The sequence below is a fragment of the Schistocerca gregaria genome, chromosome 1, assembly GCF_023897955.1.
Source record: "Schistocerca gregaria isolate iqSchGreg1 chromosome 1, iqSchGreg1.2, whole genome shotgun sequence".
NCBI lineage: Eukaryota > Metazoa > Arthropoda > Insecta > Orthoptera > Acrididae > Schistocerca > Schistocerca gregaria.
In genome coordinates, this window is record NC_064920.1 from 458,944,662 (window position 1) to 458,966,866 (window position 22,205).

The following is a 22,205-nucleotide window of genomic DNA, read 5'->3' on the forward strand; positions in this document are numbered from 1 at the left end:
GACGAAAGCAGTGTGTTAGCGCCGCCGAGTAATGAATTAACTAATGTTTAAAGTAGTAATTTCGTAATTATGCATAGGGAAGTGGAGCGGGCTGCAAATTATGGTGTAGGCAGTGAAACAATTAGTGAACAGGGAAGCATCATCGATCGATCGGTCGGCAACAGCTCGCCTCAGGAATCCGAAATGACAGAATACAATATTGCAAATACTGTAGATTCAGGTTTTGCGTGCTCACCGTTTTCTCAAATAAGTCAAGACACATTTTCTGCCTGTCAAAATGTGAATGTTACCGGTGCAAATGCACTGCCGAAAAGCATAGATGAACAGATTCCAGACACTAATAGATTATTATTGCAATTAATGCAACAAATGAAACAAAATCAGAGACAAACACAGCAAAAGCTTCAAAAGTTAGTCACAGTGGAACAAAATCTTCAAAAGTTAGGCACAATGGAACAACACCAGAGACAAACACAGCAACAGTTAGACGCAATGGAACAAATGCTTCAAACGTTAGGCTCCGTGGAACATACGCTTGAACAAACACGTGAAGATTTAACTACTGAGTGACATAAAATCGAATCGAAATGTCAAAAAGTCTGTAATGACGTAAAAACACAAATTTGTGAGCATTTTTGACCTATTTTTTCGTGGCTTGAAAATACATTACATAATCACAAAGCAGCCATAAGACTATTGTTCATGAAAATCGTGAGACCTTGCAAGCTAAAATTGACTCAGTTGCATCTATCGATTCGGTTACGCAACTTGCAAAAACTCAGGAAAACTTAAAGGACACAGTAGATACGATTTCAACACAAATGGACACTCAAACTTGGTACAGTAAAACACACAGAGGAAATCATTTCACTATCGAATAAAGTAGCCGAACTTTCAGATCAGTTTACTAACTTATCTACAAAGGTAGATGATGATCTGAATGACACAAGACCTGTAGCCTTCACTGACACTGAAGAGTATGAACAAATTAGAAAATTCAAACAAAATCAAAATCAAATCAATACACTGTACAAAAGAGAAATCCGAGAAGTACAAGATCAGTTGGCACAGGTAATACAAGAATTACATATTTCAGAGGACACTCGCGCTCCAGTACGGGAAGAGGACATAGAAATACGGAACAACCACAAAATAATAACACAGGACACTTCGGAAATTATGAAAGAAATTGACAAGGCGCATTGATTTTTGAGATGGAACCGCCGAAACGAAGTAACAATGAGCGATGTGCGACTCGACGACACGATGATTTTGACTATAAGCTGTTCATTACTACACGTAAATTCAAAACATTTAAGAATTCTGACAACGACATTCATCCACAAGCAAGGCTTCGTCAGTTCTCTCATTGCTTTCCTCCCAAGTGGTCATTGGAGCAAAGGTGAGAATTTGTGTGTGGCTACTTGGAGAATGAACCAGCTGTAAGAATGCCATCGGTCATTCACGATTGTCACAGTGAAGGAGAATTTTATCATGCCTTCCTCTCAGCGTATTGGTCTCAAACTACACAAGACCGAGTAAAACATAGCATCATAATGATGAAACGTTTCGAACAGTCTGAATTTTCCAGTCTTATGAATTATTTTGAAGACATGTTGTATAAGAATTAGTATCTGTCAAACCCATACAGCCCCTCAGAACTCAACCGCAATTGCTTAATTAAACTGCCTGAACATTTACGACATATTATTTTAGCAGGACGTTGCAAAGATGACATTGAAGGTTTTCAGGGACTGTTACAAGAACTGGAAATTGACACTGGCAATTGCGGAACACGAAAACTGCAGCACAACAATTACAGGTCACATCTGTCACAATTCCGCGATGATCTTACAACGTAAATCGTGAACAAAACAGACACCACCCACATGGCAACCACTGGCTGAGTAATAGTTACAGAGAAAGATCGCTTTTCCAGAATAATGAATGTGACAGAGACAACCATAGAAACAGACAATATGGGAATCAAAATAATTATTATCAAGGGAGACAGAATAACTTCAGACGCAACGGTCCACCACGCAGTTACGATTCCGGGAGAAATTCTCCACCACATGACCAACAAACCAGAAACTATGTAAACTACCGATAAAACGACAGACATGAATTCCATCAGAACAGGCGAACTTCTAACAGGGCAGGGCCTTCTCGTCAAGGCGAATTTGTAGAAGTTACGCCTCCTAATCCCAATAACGACGCGCGCCAACAAAGAGACAGACAATGACTCGCACCACAGGCAGCCACGTGCGCCGGCTGGCTCAGCGAAAAACAATATAGACGCTAACCTTAAGAAAAATTTTAGCGTTCCTTACCGACGTATACAACATGATAATTGCTTTGAAGTTGAAACTCTGCGCATTAGGAAGAGTTAAGGATTACACCATATTTCACATGTAAAACCGTTTATTGAGAGATAATCTGTTTCTTACTTTAGTCTTTGGTATAAAATTTTTCACTTCACGTTACTAGTACTCTTTGTCACACTTAGAAACTGTTCACATGCAACTATGTTCTAAAGTTAACTATCCAGTCTAGAACCTAGGGAACATTTTTGAACAGAAATTAAGAATGCATTGTTATAGTGAACAGACGACACAGTGTTGTTATTTGTGAATTCTTGCCTGTTAGTTGAACGATTACGTAACGACTATCAGGCATACATACTTAGAACATATACTGGCACTGCTAATGAGATTTTAATGCAACATTTTGGTTTACTTGAAAATACATTCTGGATTTAAAGTACTTTCTGTGAGATACCAGATGGCACAGTGGTTAGTTTATGTGACAGCTACACGATTTTATCACGACGCTACCAATGAGTGACAATTTACAATGTTGCTTTTGCGGTGTTTCTGTTTTAGATCTAGACAGTTTTTCTGAATTCTTCTGGAAAGGAAAACATGTTTTAGTAGTAAGTTTTATGGTATAGCTACAGTGAGACAGACTTTTTCGTAGCACAACAATACGTTACAGCGCACTACTTTCTTCATCACAGCAATAAGCGTAAAAACTAAGATATCTATACGAAAAGCATTTCATTTTTGTTTATCATGAGGTAAGTACATTGACTTCTGTAGAACTTATATTTCGGAGGACGATAACTACGACACTTCACACAGATTATCTTACAACAAGATGCACAGTTTAGCGCTACAGTACACGTATTAGACTGATTAATTTTGTATTTAAAACATTTATTTTTAAAGATATTTGAATTACAATGATACAAAGGTTTTTCCTGATACATTTCATTCCATTGCTGTAATCTGTAACACCTGAGGGTATAAATACATTAATCCTCAGGGTGGTACACGCTTACTTTGTGTACCATATGTCTAGCAGGCACAATGAGCCCTAGCTAATATGGTATTTGCTTATACAACTTTACACATCGCTACCATATTTCTCCAACACAGAATTACACAGCTATTTGATTATTTTAACAGAGAAGCAAACATATTTTTACTACATCAGTGACGGATGTTTACGTAATTACACACTTGGATAACTTCACACTTATGAAATTGTATTTTGTCTGTACTCTGTGAAATGTTCATATTTTTTCGGAATCATTGTGATACTATGAGAGCTCTGAATGATGTATTTGGTATGAGATCATGATTTTTAAAGTACGTTTGAGGTAGATGACACTATTGAAATGAGCAGAGAATTTGTTTAATATGTGCCTTTCAGATGCACAGGTGGAGAAAGAAAAAGGTCATCATCCTCGCTATTGACATTCCTTTGTAGAAAGCATCGCAAATACAACACACTCAAACTTGAAAACATATGATTATACTGAGGAGTTCTTAATTTATGATATTTACTAAAATGCCTAATGAAACGATGAGAAACATTTCATGGCTATTGTCTTGCTAGTTGAGAGAGAAATGCCATATGGCTTGCTTTATGTATTTATTTACTCATTTTGTTTAATATCTAGTTTCTAGCTACAATGCAGCATTGATTAAAATAAAATTTAATAGGTGTACTAATATAGTTACTTTATACCTACAGATCCAGTCAATAATAAATTTATGATCTACTTCCAAGAAAATGAGGGCACATAAATAGACATTTCCCGTCACAGGAATTCCATAAATAATTTTTTTACGATTTGGTAACTTATTTGCTAGTGTAAATTCTCGTGATGCATCACTCTAGTGTTAAAATGTAACATACGTATTAAACATTGTCATTTTTACTGTAATATTTTTCTGCTTGAGCTTTGTCATATTTAGATATAAGTTATTGCATTTGCTGCTTCTGTTTGCCACGCATAGTGCTACTAAATTTCACTTTGTATTTTTCTGTTAAGCTAGTTTTACTACTGATTTATTTTTCTTGTTGCTGCACATTGGTTCATATTAGTTGTAATGTTGCATTGCTTGGTAATTTAGATTTACTGTAGCTTGCTTTGCCAATTTACATTTTTTTGTCATTGCTGTTTGCGTTAATTGTTTTGTGCTGCTGCATTGCCTCGTCCCTTAGTTTAGCATCTCAGCTCAGTAGATTTAAGTTAGCTTAAGAGGGGTAGACTATATAAGAGAATGAGTTACGATGAATTGGAAGAAATGCATTGAGACGTTTTACAAAAAAAGTACAGAAAGCAGGTATAGATAGCACTTTTTGAAATAATGCAGAACGAAGGGAGATCTCCAGGAAGTAAAGAAAGTTTAGTTTGCAAGATACTGCAGTAAAACAAACCCTGTCCTTTCCCTTTCTGTTATTCCGCTATGTGTTTGTGTACTCTTGTATATTTGTGTTCTTCCTATCTTTATGTGTTTATGTGATGAGCGTTACATCTTAGAATTTTTCTGATAATACGTTATTTACTTTGTAAAGATATTTAGACATTACTTATTCTGTTTTTTTGCTCATTTGTGAAGGTGATGTTTCAAAAGCTATTCTGATCTTTTATGAATGTACTTACATCATAATTCCTGTAACACTGATTTATATGTTTATTTCTATTCTTTTGTAAAGCCTGTTTTACTACAAATGTTATCTGTACTGTTATGTTCTTTAATGCTGTATTTTGTACCTTTGTTATTGTATTCTTATGTTATAAAATTGTAATTTACACCAGTTCATCAAATTAAGTAACTTGAAAGTTACATTTCACTGCACACATTTCTGTTGGTCATAGTATATGGACAATATGTGAGAAGTAGGGACTGATAGTGTTTGCACATATGTTAATAATTCAGCAAGGGACTGGATAACAGCATTGCTGGTTCCAAGGACATTTCAAAACAAAAATTTGTGAGTGCACAAGTTGTGGTTCATGGACTTGCTATATTGTCCACAAGACTCTTCTATGGTGATTGTGGACCTGCACAGTCGTAACTGATGGCTGCTAGCCATCTCTACAAGGACTACATCGGGTCTACACCTTTAATGACTCACCAATACCATTATTTTTACAAGGACTGCAGTGGATCTGCCCCTCTGGTGGCCCACCAATACCGTAATATATAACAAGACTATAGTGGTCTGTTCTGTGATGACTTACTTAGCAATATTCTTCAAAATTTCGTCAGACTCTGTGGTGGGTTTGCTCTGTTGTGGCCCATTACCTGTCAGCATGTCAAGAGTCAGCACTGTCTTTCCGTTGGAAGGACAACACTACTTCTTCAAGACTGCATGGAAATCCACTACTTCCCTGTGCATTATCTTTTACTGCTCAGACTTTGAGAAACCAAATGGCAGTTTTACTGTGATGAATGATCAGGACTGTCTTTATGGAGTGTGAGAAAATTTTAGCTTTTGACCAATATTGTATTAATAAATGTGTGCATTTGATATCCTTCTTACTGTAATTATGAAAAATGTCTTTCAAATCTGTATTGGCCAGTGCCCAAAACAATTTGTAAAATTTTTTCTGGGGAGCATGGTGGATATGTAAGTAGGCTATTTAGGTTTTTTATATTGGTAACGCCACGTAGCACTCTGATGAAAATTACTGGCTGTGCTGTGTGCAGTCAGTGGCTGATTGGCATTATTATAATACCTGCCATTGTAGTGTTGGGCAGTTGGCTGTTAACAGCGTGTAGCGCTGCGCAGTTGGAGGTGAGCCGCCATCAGTGGTGGATGTGGGGAGAGAAATGGTGGAGTTTGGAAATTTGTAAGACTGGATGTCATGAACTGCTATATATGTTATGACTATTAAGGTAAATACATTATTTGATCTCTATTAAAATCTTTCATTTGCTAAATATGCCTATCAGTAGTTAGTGTCTTCCGTAGTTTGAATCTTTTATTTAGCTGGCAATAGTGGCGCTCGCTGTATTGCAGTAGCTTGAGTAACGAAGATTTTTGTGAGGTAAGTGATTTGTGAAACGTATAGGTTAATTTAGCCAGGGCCATTCTCTTGTAGGGATTACTGAAAGTCAGATTGCGTTGCGCTATATACTCTCCTGGAAATGGAAAAAAGAACACATTGACACCGGTGTGTCAGACCCACCATACTTGCTCCGGACACTGCGAGAGGACTGTACAAGCAATGATCACACGCACGGCACAGCGGACTCACCAGGAACCGCGGTGTTGGCCGTCGAATGGCTCTAGCTGCGCAGCATTTGTGCACCGCCGCCGTCAGTGTCAGCCAGTTTGCCGTGCCATACGGAGCTCCATCGCAGTCTTTAACATTGTTAGCATGCCGCGACAGCGTGGACGTGAACCGTATGTGCAGTTGACGGACTTTGAGCGCGGGCGTATAGTGGGCATGTGGGAGGCCGGGTGGACGTACCTCCGAATTGCTCAACACGTGGGGCGTGAGGTCTCCACAGTGCATCGATGTTGTCGCCAGTGGTCGGCGGAAGGTGCACGTGCCCGTCGACCTGGGACCGGACCGCAGCTACGCACGGATGCACGCCAAGACCGTAGGATCCTACGCACTGCCGTAGGGGACCGCACCGCCACTTCCCAGCAAATTAGGGACACTGTTGCTCCAGGGGTATCGGCGAGGACCATTCGCAACCGTCTCCATGACGTTGGGCTACGGTTCCGCACACCGTTAGGCCGTCTTCCGCTCACGCCCCAACATCGTGCAGCCCGCGCCTCCAGTGGTGTCGCGACAGGCGTGAATGGAGGGATGAATGGAGACGTGTCGTCTTCAGCGATGAGAGTCGCTTCTGCCTTGGTGCCAATGATGGTCGTATGCGTGTTTGGCGCCGTGCAGGTGAGCGCCACAATCAGGACTGCATACGACCGACGCACACAGGGCCAACACCCGGCATCATGGTGTGGGGAGCGATCTCCTACACTGGCTGTACACCTGTGGTGATCTTAGAGGGGACACTGAATAGTGCACGGTACATCCAAACCGTTATCGAACCCATCGTTCTACCATTCCTAGACCGGCAAGGGAACTTACTGTTCTAACAGTACAATGCACGTCCGCATGTATCCCGTGCCACCCAACGTGCTCTAGAAGGTGTAAGTCAACTACCCTGGCCAGCAAGAACTCCGGATCTGTCCCCCATTGAGTATGTTTGGGACTGGATGAAACGTCGTCTCACGCGGTCATCACGTCCAGCACGAACGCTGGTCCAACTGAGGCGCCAGGTGGAAATGGCATGGCAACCCGTTCCACAGGACTACATCCAGCACCTCTACGATCGTCTCCATGGGAGAATAGCAGCCTGTATTGCTGCGAAAGGTGGATATACACTGTACTAGTGCCGACATTGTGCATGCTCTGTTGCCTGTGTCTATGTGCCTGTGGTTCTGTCAGTGTGATCATGTGATGTATCTGACCCCAGGAATGTGTCAAAGTTTCCCCTTCCTGGGACAATGAATTCACGGTGCTCTTATTTCAATTTCCAGGAGTGTATATTAGGCGTCAGCGTCAGTTAATGCTAAGATGGCAACCGCTCAACAGAAAGCTTTTTGTGTTATTGAGTACGGCAGAAGTGAATCGACGACAGTTGTTCAGCGTGCATTTCGAACGAAGTGTGGTGTTAAACCTCCTGATAGGTGGTGTATTAAACGTTTACAGAGAATGGGTGTTTGTGCAAAGGGAAAAGTTCTGGACGGCCGAGAACAAGTGATGAAAATGTAGCACGCATCCAGCAAGCATTTGTTCACAGCCCAGGAAAATCGACTCGCAGAGCTAGCAGAGAGCTGCAAATTCCACAATCAACTGTATTGAGAGTCCTACGAAAAAGGTTAGTTACGAAACCTTATCGTCTAAAATTGGTTCAAGCACTGTCTGCAGCTGATAAGATTAAAAGAATCGATTTCTGAGATTTTATCCTTGCTCAAATGGAAACAGATGAATCTTTCGTTTCAAAGATTGTGTTTAGTGATGAATCAACTTTCCACACTAACGGGAAAGTCAACTGTCACAATGTCTGTGAATGGGGCACTGAGAATCCGCGGGAAACAACTCAGTATGAACGTGACTCGCCTAAGGTGAACGTTTTCTGTGCCATTTCAGCCAATAAAATTTTTAGTCCCTTTTTCTTCGAAGGTGCTACTGTAACTGGACTATAGTATCTGGAGATGTTACAGAATTGGCTGTTCCCTCAGCTCGAACAAGAAGCACAACAATTCATATTTCAGCAGGATGGAACGCCACCACATTGGCACTTATCAGTCCGTAACTACCTGAACGTCAACTACCCGAGGCGATGGATCGGCCGCCAGGCAGCCCGTGACAGAGCACTTCATCACTGGCCTCCAAGAAGCCCTGATCTTTCCCCCTGCGATTTTTTCTTATGGGGGTATGTTAAGGATATGGTGTTTCAGCCACCTCTCCCAGCCACCATTGATGATTTGAAACGAGAAATAACAGCAGTTATCCAAACTGTTACGCCTGATATGCTACAGGGAGTGGGAACGAGTTGGAGTATCGGGTTGATATTGCTCGAGTGTCTGGAGGGGGCCATATTGAACATCTCTGAACTTATTTTTGAGTAAAAAAAAACCTTTTTAAATACTCTTTGTAATGATGTATAAGATAAGGTTATATTATGTTTCTTTCATTAAATACACATTTTTAAAGTTGTGGTATTCTTTTTTAATCACCCTATATATATATATATATATATATATATATATATATATATATATATATATATATAGTGTCAGTTTAAGCCCAGTCCTGTATAATTGCTCAAAGGATACGTTTCAAGCGTAGTGTCCGCTGATATGAAACTTCCTGGCAGATTAAAACTGTGTACCGGAGTGAGACTCGAACTCGGGACCTTCGCCTTTCCCAGGTAAGTGCTCTACAATCTTTTTTTTTTTTTCGAGGGTCGAAAGATCAGACAGAGAATGTAGTGGCTTTGTCGATGTTGTTTTATTTTTTATTTCTTTAATTTTTAGAACATTTTTAATTTTTTTTAAATTTTCATTTCGTTTTGTATTTATAGATTCATTTTTGTTTCATTACAAATAAAGATCCTACAACTGCCGTAGCCGAGCGTCCGAGTCGTCTTCTCGTCTGTTGGGAGGGATTCCCCCCTATTCCGTGCGTAGAGGATCAATATGCTCCAGGGTTCTTCTTCATTTTCAGCGTCTCATACCCGGAACGCCCCAGTGAGCAGGAGGATCTGCAAATAATGAAACTAAATAATTTGCGAAACGAGTTCTCTACTTCGGGTAGCGGCTGAAAGCTGCATTTGTCGTCATCAATAGGGACCAAAAGTCGAGTGTACCTTTGGGAGCATCGCAAAATATGTAATAAACGGCCATGCCTTTTAGCCAGTTAACGGCGTTCGTTCTGGTTGATGGAAAGTATACGCCGTCAGGGCGCAATACATCATCAGGGGAGATAGACTCCGGCAATCGCCGCAAGAGTAACTCCAGCATGCGCTGCGTCAGTAGCCAGAACTCGCTGGTCGTGGCACAGGTCAGACGGTGTGCATCCGAGTCAGCGACTGAGCATGTCGGACACGAGGGGGCGTCCGTCAGATGTACGGAATGTAGCCTCTGACGAGTAGCGAACTTCCCATTCACGACCACGTACCACAATGAACGCACCGTCGTAGGTAGAAAAGGCGTGTGTACCACTCGCCACACTGTGTGCCAAGCAACTTCACGATGTCTGTGGGCGACCGTATTTACAGGTTGCTGCTGTTGATAGAGGCGATAATAGTCTTTAGTGCTGGGCTTCCGTGTCGTCGAAAGTTCTGACCGTAAGTAGCTGAGGCCAATCAAGAACTCTCTGATGTGGGTGAGTGCCCGTGAAATGCGTCCTACAGAAACCGGGGGATGCAGAGAGTGTGGTGCCACTTCAGCTATCAGGGTGCCCGTCAGAGTGGCGTGGGCTGAGGTCCATGTGCGACGCATAGTGTTGAGATAAAGCGATCGCGCACGGTTATATACATGAATTAAACCGATACCACCCGCCCTCTGCGGCAGTGTCAGGGTGGCGTATCGGACTTTAAAAACCAGACCGGCGCTTACGAAATGTCCATATGCTGCTTGAAATCTGTTGGCCATCGTAGCCGTCGAGGGAAGGATATGCGCAAAATGGTTAAGTTTTGAGACCAGATAGGTGTTGACACAACGTGTTCTGAGGAGCATATCCAAGCGACGCAGTTTGTTGTCTTGCAGCAGAGCACGTGTCTGGCGTAGGAGCCGGCGGTACGTAGCCGCCGCCCTGCGGCGGATACTGCTATATAATTGCACTCCTAAACACTTGAGTACGGGCACCTTGTCAAAGGGCACCGCCGTTGTGTGGGAAAGCTCCCCTCCGACAGCTATGTATTTTGTCCATCTGAGCTACCCAAGCGCTACTCACTCCCCTTCCTCACAGCTTTACTTCCGCCAGTACCTCGTCTCCTACCTTCCAAACGTTAATGAAGCTCTCCTGCTCTACCATCTGAGCTACCCAAGCACGATTCACACCCCATCCTCACAGCTTTACTTCCGCCAGTACCTCGTCTCCTATCTTCCAAACTTAACAGATATTCTCAGAGAGCTTCTGTAAAATGTGGAAGGTAGGAGACGAGGTGCTGGCGGAAGTAAAGCTTGGAGGATGGGGTGTGAGTCGTGCTTGGGTAGCTCAGATGGTAGAGCACTTGCCCGCGAAAGGCATAGGTCCCGAGATCGAGTCTCAGTCAGGCACACAGTTTTAACCTGTAGATATTGCTGGGGAAAATATTATAGTGTCACATTTTGTTTGACACATATAACAATTGGAATAGGTGTGAAATGGTGCTAAATTTAATAGAAAGTGGCATCATTGAGTATATTTCACGACTGAGAGAAAAAGGTGCTTATGCGTCTATGGCTTGTCTCTGTTTGGATAACTTTGAAATAATGTAAATGTGTATAATACACTGAGATGCAAGTTTCTTAGTTTTAACTGAAGTGTCAATTTTTCTTTCTGGCTTGTAGGACGGAGCTGTGGGTGACTATACGACAGAGAAGGCACGTATGTGCATTGAATCTTGAATTTTTACACAAAACAAATGGTCAAAAAGTGCTAAAGACAATATTCGTTTCTCAGGGGCCACATATTTAACTACCAAAGTGGGAGATTTCTGTGTTCTATTATAGCAGCATTTAAACTTTGAGTATGGTTTCCTACCTAAATGTATCAGAGGTTGAAAATACGGCTTCAGTTGTAAAGTACTTTATTATAACACGATCGGTTTCGGGCCTTCATACGCCCATCTTTAGGTATCTAAACTTGGTACTGTGACCCCCGAGCGCCGCGGTAGACGTGCACGAGGCGCGGTGTGCTACCTACGAGTGCAGAGCATGGAGTCACCGGTTGTGTGATAATAAAAGGAGTTTACAACTGAAGCGGTATTTTCAACATCTAGGGGCCGAACCGCACAATAACGCTGGGTTCGGGGTGGGGCGTCGGTGGGGTTAGTAGACTGCTGGAGCCTGTTGTGGGGTTGTCGTTTCTAAGTCCCCAGTTCCAAACAATACAATAATTATACCGGGTTTGTGCTGTGACAATATTGGTAGCATTGGGGTCAGTACCCACCTGGAAGACTGCATTTTACATGACCTTTGGCCACAGATTAAGCACATTTCACCGTAAATATAAACGCTACCTGTCACAATAAATCCGGCAGCGCCCAAAATGTGCTGTACAGCTGTTGTATATTACGAATATCTCCACTAAAAAATGTAACATACTCAGTCAGAAACAATTCTTTGATTTTTGCGCACATAATACAATCGATGGGCTGGAAAATACATTGATTTACATCGTTATTAACATGCACACTGAAAAACAGTATCATTATAATTACAGGTTAAAACCCAGTGCACCTATTCCTTACTGTCAGGCAACAATCGTTGTCGGGATAAGACACCTAAATATCTTAGTTCAGGAGATATAACGTCACAAACAATGAGATGGCTGAAAAATTTCCGCATCATGAATGGCGTTTAAATGTATTATTTCTTTCCTACTAACTCAACTCGTAACATATGTCACTCAGAGTATTCACATATGACTCTGAATGTACTACAAAATTACATCATCGTGCGACACATGGTTCACGAGATATAACGTTATAAACAGTGAGATGCGTAACATCTACATTGTCCGCCTCGTTAGCAGTGGGAGAAAGCATGCCGGTTCCCGGCACGAATCCGCCCGGCGACTGAAATTTTAATATGTTTATTCCTTACTTCTAAGGCACTTCTATAGTCGAGTGAACTTAAGAAAATCCCTGATACCTGGCAGCGCCTTTAACAGTTTTCAACTGAGAAGTGCAAACTGCTTTAGGCGAAAACGATAGCCGTCTATAGAGTTATGAAAAGGTGTTATCATGGATACTGTTACAAAATCGTTTTCTGGACACAAGAATCGGTAACACTGTGCGTACAGAAACTGTGCGGGATCATGTGTCTTAATTTGCATCCTATACTTAGCCATTTGTACGTTACGCGTATTTCTTAGTACAATTGTATCATAATTTGAGAGCTGTTTTCACGAATACATCCAAATGTAATTTTTTCGATAGTTCACTACAAAAACAGTTCATTTTTTCCCCCTTTCGAACAGAAGATTGGTGAAATGAATACCCAGGCTGTTCTGGGTTTCACGTAATTTTTATTTATACAAAAAGTTTTAACCACAGAAAGCTTAGTATTTAGCTAGATAACACAGGAATTATTTTCTGGTAGATTATTCGCTGCTAATATAGAAATAAATACACCACGTGAGGGATGGGAGCTGGGACAGTCGGCTGATTAGCTGTTCCCAGTTAGTACGTCCTTGCAATTTTGTAGCAAAGAAATGTTGCTTGTTTTTTATGGTAATTGAGAAAGTGGTATCGCGCTATGTGTGAGATAAGGATTTCAGTTTGTTCAATAAGTTCACGTTTATGCCTTTGTTAGCAAGACGAAGTTCGTGAAGGTACTGCCGTATGCTGTTCGCAGAATGGCTGCCTTGGGCAGGATGTGTGGCAATGTTGCATATGTTCAGGTTGTCAAAACGGAGTACATCCGCGTGCTCCTTGAACCTTGTGGCAGAACTCCTATCAATTTTTCCACTGTAGAAGTTTGAGCATGACTTACAAATGAGTTCGTTCACACCTGAATTACGATATTGTTACATTACGACAACACACAATTATGTAAAAAAAAGTGCTTCCGCAGAGGAAAGTGAACTTGCAATACCATCACGAGACTTTACTTTCGGTAGGAGAAATTAAATTGACATTTGAATGATTTGTTATTCGTAGTTAAGACTATCAGCGGTTGCTACGAAGAGAGTAATGAATTACGCTTCAATCACACAATGGATGTAATATTACACGAAACAAATTAACATACAATTACTTTTGCTGTTCAGTTTTGTTTAACAATTATTTATGAGAGTGAAGCATCTGCTTTTCGAGAAAAAATTGTTTTTACGTAGTCATGAAACATTAATAGGAACACTGTGGGTTTCTTGGACTATCTGTATATGAGCACACGTGCTGAACAATATAGTAACGAGAGGAACAATGGTTCACAAAATAATTTCAAAGCTCCAGCAAGTAATTCCCACAGTAATAAATCAAATTATTTTGTCAATCGTATTTGACTATTTAATTACATTTCATTCTATACATAATTTGATGGTTTCCATTACTGTAACGACATAACACTGCTTCAGTAATGTATTACCTAATTTTCAGTTTGTATTTCCTCTAACGACTTTATAGCTATTGCTTTATGCAGTTCCTCTCATTTGCTTACCTGTTACTACTTAATTCCAATTTTCAGCTGCGTAGTAAAACGTTATCTACGGCAGAGTTTGTTGTTTTCTTAACTTGGATAATTCTACGTCTAACGAATAAGTAAAGCACTCGTACGAGGGTGGCTTGAAAGACAGCAAGAAAAATCATCTGTTTCATAACCAGCTCAACTTACTGCTAAACATAGTCTCCCTTCAGGGATATACACTTGGTCTACCGTTCCTTCAGTTTCATCATCACATCGGAAAAATAGGTTCTGTTAAACACTGCGAAACACTCGTTGACTGCAACTGTCACTTCGTCATTTGAATAAAATTTCTTGTTAAAAAGAGAGTGTTTCATGCCAGGGAACAGGAAAAAGTCACATGAGGGTAAGTGCGGTGAAAGGGCTGGATGAGGAACACATTGAAAGATCAGTTCATGCATTTTCACCCTTGTTATGACTGATATGTCGGATGGTGTATCAGACAGATGAAAGAGTACTTTCTTGTGTGTCAACCTTGGCCTTTTCTCAGCCAACGCAAGTTCCAAAAGATCCAGCTATGAAGCTTGAGTGAGTCCAGTTTTGATTCTGCTTTCTCCAGGAGGATTATTTCTTGGTTAATCCTAAACACCACTCTCATTTCTTATGTTCAGCAATTTAGTTACAACTCAGTAGAATAATGCCAATGATGTAATATTTTCTTTGATAATGTCAACTGTAAGACACGTTATGAAATGCTGAAGGCAATAGGGATAAAATACACCTAGCGAAAGGTTGTCTGCAACTTGTTTAAAAATCAGACAGCAGTTATATGGCGTCGAAGGGCGTGAATAGGTTGAGAAGGTCGTGAGTTTTAATATATCTCCGTATTCCTCAATATGTATACTGAGCGAAGTGAGAAGGAAACCCGGAGGAAATTTCGAAATTTATGGTTCGACCTCAATGTTATTCAATCTGTACGTTGAAGTAAACCAAGACGACATTTGTAAATGGAATCAAAATTCAGGTAGGAGAAATTACGACTGAGATTTGTCGATGACCCTGTGATTCTGTCAGCTAAGGTAATGGAGTCAGGAGAGCAGCTGAACGGAATGTGTACCGCCTTGAAAAGGCATTATGATATGAACATCAACAACAGTAAAACATGGGTAATGGAAGGCAGTCTATTTACATCTACCGACGCAGTGGGAACTGATCTGGACATGAGGCTCTGAAAGTAGTAGGGTAACAAATTAAGTGCCAATTTCCGAAGTAGAGAGGATATAAAATCCAGCATGGAAAAAAATGACGCTACCATTTCTGGGAAAGATAAATTTTGTAACGTCGAATATGAAGTTAAGTGTTAGGAAGTCTTTCCTTACAATTATCTGTGCAGAAGTGAAACAGCAGCGACAAGTAGTTGAGGCAAGAAGAGAGCAGAAGCTTTACAAATAAGAATGCTGTAGGTTTGATTGGTAGGTCGTATAACTAGCGGACTAATACTGACTCCACTTCAGGACAAGAGAAAGTTATGGTCAACAAGACTGTAGAATGGGATCGGCTAGACAAGACACATCCTGAGACATCATTAAATTATCCATTTGTTAATGAAGGGAAGAGCTAGAGGGAAAACTTTAGAGGGAGACCAAGCGTTATAGCAGTAAGCAGATTCCAATGGGCGTAGGTTGCAGCAGTCGTGCAGGGATGAAAAGACGTCTGCAGAACAGATGAATGTGGAGAGTTGCTTCAAGCCAGTCTACAAACTGAGAACCACATCAAGAATACAGTACCCGTTCCGGTATGAAAAAGGACCAGTCAGTAGTATTTATGGTTTACACAAATAAAGCAGATGAAGGTAATGAAAGCATACTACCTAAATGGCAAGGAAAATATTTGCGTTCGAAAATATCTGCATGAAATTTTTGTTGCAGGAGCATTACGTACCTCTCAATGTGCTGATGAGTGTCGTTTATCGCCACGACTCAATAAACGTGATCTAGATGACATGTCAATGCAGATACCTCCACAATAAAAGCCAGTGAAGATTTTAAACAAAAAGAAAAAAAAGCTCGATGTCGTATGAATGACATCAAAATTCACAGGGAAGAAACACAAGTTGATCACATGTCATCCAGCATATTACATAAAATCAGTGCTTATGGATTTCTCCACGGGTTCACCAATATCGTAACCAGGGTTCTCCATCGCGTAACGAAGCACTTCCACAGACTACTGATTGTAAATGAAAGAACACATTTTCATGATGAAGAATCGAACATGAAATTTTGGCTGCATATTCCTACAACGTAGGAACTTTATTATTCCCTTAACATATATTATATATTGTCTAAAGAAATATACGTCCAACGGTTGCGCATATTTTGTACTTTCAGGTGGAGTAATTTCTAAACTACGTCTTTTCTTCCAGAGGCTTCCAGTATCACTTGTTCATCCTTACGTCCAATCAGGAGTCACAAAGTGCTAATGACTTAGATGGCAAAGGTGGATTCAAAAGTGACATAAAAAACGTCTTCAGATGTTCTTTCTTCATCATGCTCTCACTTGCGCCTACGAAGTCCTTTGGGGGGCATCGTTATTCATGTGATCAAATGACTCCGGACACCCCCAAAAACGCATGCATTTTCCTTATTAGGTGCAGTATGGTGCCACTTACTGCCAGGTACTCCACATCAGCGACCTCAGTAGGCATTAGACGTCCTGGGAGAGCAGAATGGGGCGTTCCGCGGAACTCACGGACTTCAAACGTGGTCAGATGATAGGGTGCCACTTGTGTCATACGTCTATATGCGAATTTTCCACAGTCCTAAACATCCCTAGGTCCAGTGCTTCCGACGTGACAGTGAAGTGGAAACGTGAAGTGACAGGTACAGCACAAAAGCACACAGACCGACCTCGCCTGTTGACTGGCGGAGACCGCCATCAGTTGAAGAGGGTCGTAATGTGTAATAGGCAGACATCTTTCCAGACCATCACACAGGAATTCTAAACAGTATCAGGATCCATTGCAAGTAGTATGACAGTTAGGAGATAGGTGATAAAACTTGGATTCCCTGGTCGAGCGGCTGCTCATAAGCCACACATCACGCCGGTAAATGCCATACGACGCCTCGCTTGATGTAAGGAGCGTAAACATTGAACGATTGATCTGTGGAAAAACGGTGTGTGGAGTGATGAATAACGGTACACAATACGGCGAACCGATGGCAGGGTGTGGGTATGGCGAATGCCCGGTGAACGTCATCTGTCAACGTGTGTAGTGCCAACAGTAAAATTCGAAGGCGGTAGCATTATGGCGAGGTCGAATTTCTCATGGAGGGGGTTTGCACCCGTCGTTGTTTCGCGTGGCACTATCACAGCACAGGCTTACATTGATGTTTTAAGCACATTCTTGCTTCCCACTGGTGAAGAGCATTTCGGGAATGGTGATTGCATCTTTCAGCACGATCGAGCATCTGTTCATAATGCACGGCCTGTGGCGGAGTGGTTACCCCACAATAACATCACTGTAATTGACTGGTCTGCACAGAGTCCTGACCTGAGTCCTATAGAATACCTTTGGGATGTTTTGGAACGCCGACTTTGTGCCAGGCCTCACCGACCGACATCGATACCTCTTCTCAGTGCATCACTTCGTGGAGAATGGGCTGCGGTTCCACAAGAAACGTTAGAGCACTTGATTGAACGTATGCCTGCGAAAGTGGAAACTGTCATCAAGGCTAAGGGTTGACCAACACCATGTTGAATTGCAGCATTAAAGATGGTGAGCGCCACGTACTTTTAAGTCATTTTCAACCAAGTGTCCGGATACTTCTGATCACTTAGTGTATTTCCCTGGACACGCAAGGTCCGAACTTTCCATTTGGTTCATGGAAGCATATACAGAATTTGTCTACCAATCGTCCATCCACTAATATATGAGTAGCAATATCGACAATGCACTTGTGTCTTGCACTGTTTGACTGAAATGTCGAAGCAGGGTTTCTCTCCTCTTTATGGATAGCGTTATTTCGTGAGAAAACCTCATAGTTCAACTGACTGATCACACTTCCACACAGAAAATAAATGTTGATGTTTTCTGTAGTGGTATGCGCACTGACGTCAGCAACACATGGTTGACCTCATTGAATCACCTCTTCCTCGCCGTCCTTATCTTTTAGTGCTTGGAGCACAGCTATATACCGTGGTATTATCCCAAACTCCTTTCTCAAAATAGTAGTAAATGCTAGTGACGTTGTAAAGTTTTTACGTCTCAAATTTCTGGCTACGTGCAATGCCCAGTGTTGTAAATGCCAACGCACTCTCGCTCTTCATCAAACTTCGCCATTTCACGCTGCTTGATGATACTGAACTACAGCGTATGATTTCCTTTGAAAAATGTACTGCCTTCTCTTTTCTTTGCCACGTAGTCGCGTACGCTTATAATATTGCCTCTAGCCTTCAGTTCAGGGCACTTTTTCAGGAGCTGGTTATAATAATGGGTTGAAACTTCTACCGTCATGACCAACGTATATGCTCTCTTAGGTTTATCATCAAACACCATGATGATACTTTCGACTTTAGACCTCGCATTGGAGGAAGGTTTGAATACATTTTGACTGCTTCCATAGCCTATTCTCGAATTTGTCGTATCGAGACCACTTGCAGCGAGGTATTCGCCGTTATCATAACTAGCGTCGTAATTGTGCATTAGTGTTGAACTGTATCGGTTTCTAACCGGTGGTAAAATTTTTGCACTATAGTATATACCAGGAAACATGCAAATAATTGATCTCATACACCAATGCCATCTTTAAGTTCATCGTAAATTCATCACCCCTATGCAGTATATTACCGGCGTTGACTACCAATCATAAAAAGATGCAACTTCTCACACACACACATACATACACACACACACACACACACACACACACACACACACACACACACACACACTGCACATCCCCTACTGGTCTCGACTAGCATAACGGCAGGCAAAGTTCGGATTCGGCATTGCATAGTCGGTTGCCTCTAATCGTTGACTACAGAGGTCTGTAGACAAGCGAATATCGCGGCTGCACTAATGGAGATTTAGATGATGCTTCACGGGATTTTAGTGTAATTGTGTATGTTCGAGCCCAAATAGTTTCATAATGAGTAGTATTATACCAGTTGTAAGGCACGCTGGAAACCTTTTAGAGGATCGAGCATATGGCAAGCTGTAGTTATATTGTATACGCTTAACATAAACATTGTCTGAATTTCGGATAGTACAACATACTAAGAAGATCTTATTGTAGCCATGACTACATCACGCACAAGTTTATTCTTGGTATGGATTCATGTGGAGTTTCTTAATCAAGATAGTGTGAGTCTTTATATACAAACATAAAATATAGAAAGGTACAATAGTTTTCTTCATAGAAAGATATAAGGTATCAACTTTTAAAAAAAGTGTACACCAGTACAATTGTCTCAGTTTTCATATGCGAATATAACTTCATTTTTTTTTCAAAAATAAAAAGAGACAAAGCATTATTCTAAAAACTTGGGTATCTCCATAACTAGTATATTTGTACATCAGCCAACATTAAGTATTCTGGTATCAAATTTTACTTATTTACATTACATCTGTAGAGTAACAAGATAAACAATGGTTGTTGTTGTTGTTGTTGTTGTGGTCTTCAGTCCTGAGACTGGTTTAATGCAGCTGTCCATGCTACTCTATCCTGTGCAAGCTTCTTCATCTCTCAGTACCTATTGCAACCTACATCCTTCTGCATCTGCTTAGCGTATTCATCTCTTGGTCTCCCTCTACGATTTTTACCCTCCACGCTGCCCTCCAATACTAAATTGGTGATCCCTTGATGCCTCAGAACATGTCCTACCAACCGATTCCTTCTTCTGGTCAAGTTGTGCCACAAACTTCTCTTTTCCCCAATCCTATTCAGTACTTCCTCATTAGTTATGTGATCTACCCATCTGATCTTCAGCATTATTCTATAGCACCACATTTCGAAAGCTTCTATTCTCTTCTTGTCGAAACTATTTATCGTCCATGTTTCACTTCCATACATGGCTACACTCCATACAAATACGTTCAGAAATGACTTCCTGACACTTAAATCAATAGTCGATGTTAACAAATTTCTCTTCTTCAGAAACGCTTTCCTTGCCATTGCCAGTCTACATTTTATATCCTCTCTACTTCGACCATAATCAGTTATTTTGCTCCCCAAATAGCAAAACTCCTTTACTACTTTAACTGTCTCATTCCCTAATCTAATTCCCTCAGCATCACCCGACTTAATTCGACTACATTCCATTATCCTCGTTTTGCTTTTGTTGATGTTCATCTTATATACTCCTTTCAAGACACTGTCCATTCCGTTCAACTGCTCTTCCAAATTCTTTGCTGTCTATGTCAGAATTACAATGTCATCTGCGAACCTCAAAGTTTTTATTTCTTCTCCATGGATTTTAATACCCATTCCGAATTTTTCTTTTGTTTCCTTAACTGCTTACTCAATATACAGACTGAATAACATCGGGGAGAGACAACAACCTTGTCTAACTCCCTTCCCAACCACTGCTTCCCTTTCATGCCCCTCAACTCTTATAACTGCCATCTGGTTTCTGTACAAATTGTAAATAGCCTTCCGCTCCCTGTATTTTACCCCTGCCACCTTTAGAATTTGAAAGAGAGTATTCCAGTCAACATTGTCAAAAGCTTTCTCTAAGTCTACAAATGCTAGAAACGTAGGTTTGCCTTTCCTTAATCTTTCTTCTAAGATAAGTCGTAAGGTCAGTATTGCCTCACGTGTTCCATTATTTCTACGGAATCCAAACTGATTTTCCCCGAGGTCGGATTCTGCTAGTGTTTCCATTCGTCTGTAAAGAATTCGTGTTAGTATTTTGCAGCTGTGGCTTAATAAACTGATTGTTCGGTAATTTTCACATCTGTCAACACCTGCTTTCTTTGGGATTGGAATTATTATATTCTTCTGGAAGTCTGAGGGTATTTCGCCTGTTTCATACATCTTCCTCACCAGATGGTACAGTTTTGTCAGGACTGGCTCTCTCAAGGCCGTCAGTAGTTCCAATGGAATGTTGTCCACTCCGGGGGCCTTGTTTCGACTCAGGTCTTTCAGTGCTGTGTCAAATTCTTCACGCAGTATCGTATCTCCCATTTCATCTTCATCTACATCCTCTTCTATTTCCATAATATTGTCCTCAAGTACATCGCCCTTGTATAGACCCTCTATATAGTCCTTCCACCGTTCTGTTTTCCCTTCTTTGCTTAGAACTGGGTTTCCATCTGAGCTCTTGATGTTCATACAAGTGGTTCTCTTATCACCAAAGGTCTCTTTAATTTTCCTGTAGGCAGTATGTATCTTACCTATAGTGAGATAAGCCTCTACATCCTTACATTTGTCCTGCTTAGCCATTTCCACGTTTCCTGCTTAGCCATTTTGCACTTCCTGTCGATCTCATTTTTGAGACGTCTGTATTCCTTTTTGCCTGTTTCATTCACTGCATTTTTATATTTTCTCCTCTCATCAATTAAATTCAATATTTCTTCTGTTGCCCAAGGATTTCTACTAGCCGTCGTCTTTTAGCCTACTTTACGCTCTGCTGCCTTCACTACTTCATCCCTCAAAGCTACCCATTCTTCTTCTACTGTATTTCTTTCCCCCATTCCTGTCAATTTTTCCCTTAAGCTCTCCCTGAAACTCTGTACAACCTCTGGTTCTTTCAGTTTATCCAGGTCCCATCTCCTTAAAATTCCACCTTTTTGCAGTTTCTTCAGTTTTAATCTACAGGTCATAACCAATAGATTGTGGTCAGAGTCCACATCTGCCCCTCGAAATGTCTTACAATTTAAAACCTGGTTCCTAAACGTCTGTCTTACCATTATATAATGGTAGGTTGGAAGAAACCTTTTGCAACTAGTTTCCTGTGGAATTCTTTTTGCGGAAACCTAGTCAGTTTGATCTTGACCACAACTTCAAGAGACTAAAATTTTCATTCACCTTAAATATGTAGGGTAATAT